Source organism: Hipposideros armiger, unplaced genomic scaffold (assembly GCF_001890085.2).
Source record: "Hipposideros armiger isolate ML-2016 unplaced genomic scaffold, ASM189008v1 scaffold_223, whole genome shotgun sequence".
Taxonomy (NCBI): domain Eukaryota; kingdom Metazoa; phylum Chordata; class Mammalia; order Chiroptera; family Hipposideridae; genus Hipposideros; species Hipposideros armiger.
In genome coordinates, this window is record NW_017731573.1 from 1,037,733 (window position 1) to 1,043,517 (window position 5,785).

The following is a 5,785-nucleotide window of genomic DNA, read 5'->3' on the forward strand; positions in this document are numbered from 1 at the left end:
GAAGTGGAGGGGACAGGAGGAAGGAAGGAAGGAAGGAAGGAAGAGAGAGAGAGAAAGGGTTGAAGTGGTGGCTAGGTAGTCTTTTATTCCGTATCTAACAAAGAGCAAGGGGGTCTTCCTACCACAGGAGCTGAGCACAGACCCTGCACCCTGCTCCCTCTTCCCCGGCACGCTGGGTTGATTCACAAAGGGGCAGAGTGGGCCCTCTCCAGTCCCGGAGCTGCTCCTCTCCCACAGGGAGGAGGCCAGGGGCCCTTGGCAATCACAGCTGCAGCTGGTTAATCACTTGTCACCCAATCCTTCATTCACACCAGTCCGGAGCTAGGATCCCACACGTCTAACTTACCACTGGGCCCTGTGGTCCTCCTTGTCCTGAAAAGAGGAGTGGGCGGCAGATTTCAGACTGAACAAAAGAACCAGTTTAAACTACAACAAAGAATTGCTTCAAACTTAATGAAAATCGGGTACTGAAAGAAATAAGAAGCCCTGTCTCTCCTTTCTATTTCCCTTTTTTACAGGGAGGGTAAGAGTTCACGGGACATGGCTCTGGAGGGGAACCCAGAACGGTCGTCCTCCAAGGGCTCTGCGTTCGCTTGCCTCTGGGAGAGCCTCTTAGACCCCACGCAGTTTATATGAATCCCGCTCATCTTCCCCATGGCCACTTGTTTGTCATTTCCTCATAACTTCCTGCTCTTCAGGCTACACTGGAAGTAAAGAACATTTCTGAAGCAGTGGTAAGATAAGGGGTAGTCATCAAAGCGATAACAAGGTGTCACTTTACCCTTGTAGAATTGGAAGGAAGGAAAGAAAGAAAGAGATAATTCTAGTGAAATTGTGTTGAAACAAGAACACTTGAGCATTTGCTGATAGCGTGTTCCACTGGTATAACTACTCTGGAAAGCGTGACAGTGTGTATCAAGAATAATATAAATAGGGCCGGCCGAGTGGCGCGATGGTTAAGAACTGGCTTGGGACACCAGAGGGCCCCGGTTCGGATCCCACATATGAGGGCCAGTGACACTGNCATATGGTCATGGGATATGGAGTACAGCATAGGGAATAGAGTCAATGGAATTGTAGTAGATATATATGATGTCAGAGGAGCAATAGATTGGGGGAGGAGGGTTATCACTTTGCGAGGGGCGAAATGTCTTACTGTTACATTGTTTTGTACACCTGAAACTAATAAAAAAATGTTTGTGGTTTTCTTATCAGTGGCTCCCTTTCTTTGAAGCTGGGCAACCCCAATATAAATGCTGGCCATGTGGGCCCATGTTGGATGGATCTGGGACCACTGGAAGCCAGGGGCCTACACAAGTCAACACTAAGGAGGGTCCTATGTTTTCTAAAGAGGAAAGTGAACCCCCCAAGGGTAGGAAATGAGTAAGCGATAAGAAGCCAAAGACATCAGACAGAGGTTGGAAGTGGAGAGAAATGCGGGATGAGTCCAGTGGGTTCATGACAAGAACTGTGGATGAATCAAGGTGCCAGGGGGCTTATTTATGTTGCCTTTCTGGTAAAAGGCAGCATTCCCCAGCTGAAGGGAGAAAGGCAAGATTTCATATACTGTGCCGTCACTGAATCTAGTTCTAGGATTTCTTTCAGAGGGCATCATTATTACCATCTTCAGTAAAGAATTGTCACCTTGTAGGCTGCAAACAAATGAAAACAACCTAAATGTCCATCAATTGGGACAAGTAAAACTATTATAAGTCCATATAGTGGGCTATTATCAGTTCTTTAAATAGTGGTAAAGAGTTATACATTTTTCTGGGAAGATATTCATTATAAAGTGTTGAATTAAAAAAAGGTTATAAAACACCATGAATATTATGCCATTCATGTAAAATTGTGTGTGTATATGCATGGGGGGTATAATTTTATGTCTCCAGGCATAAAGGGACATAGAGACCTTTTGCACCTTGAAAGTATATTTACCAAAATTAAAATACTTTCAGGATAAGTAGATTGTTCAGTGACTTTTTTTCTGGTTTTTAGCTCTTTTCTATGTTATTATACCATATTATACCATATGTTATATCCTTATCATTAAAAGTTACTAAATGATCAAAATTCATAAAATAATCTACTTTAAGATAATCCTATTTATATATTAGGCACCCACCCAGTTGCTAATTATATGAATTGTTTCATTGGAATTTCACAGCAATTCTTTGAAGTATAATATTATTATTTCTGTTTTTCCAAATGAAACAACTAAGGTTTAGAAATGTTATGAAATTGGCCCAAGGTCACACAACAATAAAATGGCAGAGTTGGGAGAGTAGTTTAGGACTGTCTAACTCTACAGCAGATGTGCTCAATCACTACACGACTATGAAAAAGGCAAAAATCACAAACAGTAAGAACTATGACCATCATGGACCATAATTTCCCACGTTATTTATTCTCCAAAGCCATTTTGAGCAGATCATTATGAACTCAGATTCAGCCTTGATGAGAAATGCTCAGAACTCCAAAGCTCTTCAAAATTGAATTACTCAATCCTCTTTATATACCAATGTCAGACACTGAAGCAGTTTTAAGACTTGTTTGTAAATTCTATGACACTTTGGTTATAGAAACGCATTATCTGTGCCCCTTTCCTTAAATCTGGGCTGGTCTTAGTGATGTAACTAATAGAACTCAGTGAAAATGATGCTTCATGACTTCCAAGGCTTCCACCATGCTCACTGGGACACTCACTTTTGAACCCTGAACCACCCAGGGCCACCCTGTTTGAGGAAGCTCAGGCCACGTGGAGGTGTCCCAGTTGACGGCCCTGCTGAGAGCCCTGCTGACAGCCAGCATCAACCACCAGACACTTGAGTGAAGATGTCTCTGTATGATTCTGTGCTCCAGGTGACAAATCTCCCCAGCTATTGAGTCTTCCCAGCTGAGACCCAGATACCATGGGTCAGAGACAAGTCATCCATGTCTAATTCTTGACCTACAGAATTCATGAACATAATACAATGGCTACTTGGTGCCACCAATCTTTGGTGTGGTCAATTATGTGGCAATAGTAACCAAAATAAATCTCAGCTCCAATTCCAGCTCATTCCTTCAATAATTATTCATTTTATTCAATTCTTATTAGTCAAATTTGAGTCTTGAAGGTTACTTAGACAAGAGTTATAGGCTCTAATGTCTTTTTCCATAAAGCTAGGACAAGCTGCAAGCTCCCTGAAGGCAGGAATGAGTTTATCATGTTGACGATTACAGCTCGACACTAGCCACAGGGCCTGGCGTGGATAAGTAGGCTGTTTCAGTTATCTATCACATTATTGAAGCCACTCCAAAGCTTAGTGGGTTAACATGGGGGTGGACAAATTATGCTCCACAGACAAATCCAGCCTGCCAGCTTTTTTTATAAATAAAGTTTTGTGCGAACACAGCCTTACTCATTTATTTACATATTGTTTACAGCTGCACTCACTCCACAGTGTCAGAATTGAGTGGATGCAGCAGACTATAAAGCCTTCTCACAAAACCTAAAACATTTACTACCTGACCCTTTGCAGAAGAAGTTTTCCAGCCCCTGGCTTAACACAATGATGATTTATTATTTCTCCAAACTCTGTGATTGGCTGGGCTCCACTGAGCAGGATTGTTCCCTCTGCACCGTCGCTGATGAGGCTGCATTCATCTGAGGGCATGCTAGTGCTAGAACATCCAAGATGGTCAGCTCACAGGTCTGGGGCCTTAGTGCTGTCAGCTGGGACATCTCCAGTCTCTTCCATGCAGCCTCTCATCATTTATTAGTCCATCCCAAGTTTCTTTATGAAAACTTCTAAGACAGAGAGCAAAGTAGATGCTACCAAGCCTCTTAAGGTCTAGGCCCAGAACTTACGCAGCATCAATTCCACTGTGTTCTGTTAGTCAGAGCAAGTCACAAGTCAGTCAAGATTGAAGCAGAGAGAACTCTCCACTCATGGTTAGAAGGGTAACACAGATGTACACAGAGGATAGAAATGGTTAGTGGTCACCTTCAGGGGCTACCTACCACATAAAGCATGCAGTAAAGATCGGCTGAATGAGTGCAGGAGAGCTCACAAAGGCATAAAAGTTGAAAGAAAAGTGAGCAAGTAAAAGGCAATACTTGAAGGATATGGCCGAGCTTATCTATTGTACCTAGGGAGGCAAGGTCTCCACGATCTGTCATCATTGACAGAGGCCAGTAAAGCTGAAAAAAGCACTGGTTCCAGTTGAGTACAGAAAGAAAGTGAGAGAAATCAGGAACGTAGTCAGTGATGTCATTGGGAATAGGAGTCTACAAAGTGAGATAAAGGGGAGATCAGATACTGGGTCTACACAGCAGGACACAGCAAATCTCCTCAGAGCAAGTGCAAGAATTAGATTTCATGGGTCAATGCCAGGGAAAAGCTAGCAGCAACTGATGGGGAGGCAAAGCAATGAACTTCTGTGAGCATCTGTGAGCAACATTTAGATCAATGTACTGGACAACCTTCTGTTGTAGGGGTCGTATGTCAGACCAACTGCTGACCTCAGTGGATATATCTCCTCAGGCTTATGAGTTCTGTCACAATAGCACCTGACAAAAATAAGTTAGTGAATAGGATTGAAGAATTTCTTACAACCCAAGAAAGGAACATGGCATCTTCAATAACAACAGATAAGCATTAGCTTCCAATGGTATATGTAGATGACAACTAACAGAGCTGGCAACTCAGCAGGTGAAATGATTGAGAGGATGATTTCATGTTCATTAATTTCACTTCATCCTGTGAAGAAATGAAAAATCCACTATTTCACAAAAGAGGAAACTGAGGCTTGAAGAGATTAAAGATCTCTCCCACATCCATGTAGTTAAATGTAGAACAAGTAGATTTAGACCCAAATCTGCCTGAATCTAAAACATCAGCCTGCTTCCCTGTGGAACACAAGAAAAGTTAAAAATATGAAGATTCCACTGCCTACAAAAGTGTCCTAAAACATATCTTGTGTAATATTAGTACCTTGAAATGTTCCTCAAAGATAATGATCCCTACATAAATAAATGTGAGAGCTCATGTGTGGTAGAGCCTCTTTTTGAACGTCACATGAGCATTTGTATATTTAAATAGAAATCTGTCTGAAATCCAAATCCTTTTTTCGTGTACTGTGCACTACTACCCCGAAGAACTAGTGTTCTAAGGAACATACTTTGGAAACATTCTATCTAGAAAGATAAAGCAGTGAGAGAGCACTATTTTTATAATCTCATTAAATATGTAACCACTGAGAACACATTTTTGGCAACCACTAGAATTTGGAGTACCCAATGAAAGTTTAAACAGTTTTAAGACAAAAAGAGGTCTTATTTTTCACAGTCTTACATAAGCTTATGAACCTTACTACTATGTTAAGTTAAAATATAAAAAGTCAGAATCGTTTTTAAAGACTAGACCTTCTGGCCTCCCAAAAGTCACTGTAGGTACCTGAATTACTGACACAACCTTGCAGTGATCCTCCAGCATCTTGTAGAGATGCAGAACAGTTCTGACCCAGCTGATTTGGCCTGCCACAGCTGGCTCTGTGTTCATTTCTCCTGCTCCTAATCTGCAGAGGATACCTAATGAAGCCAGCCTCTTTCAATCTTGCCATGTTTGACATAACTCCAGTAACTCAGTAACTGAGGTGGCAGTTACTTGTGCATTGCTGGTGGAAATGTAAAATGGTGCAGCTGCTATGGAAAATAGTATGAAGTTCCTTCAAAAATAAAAATAAAATTACCATAGTATCTAGTAATTCCACTTCTGAGTATATGCCCAAACGATTTAAA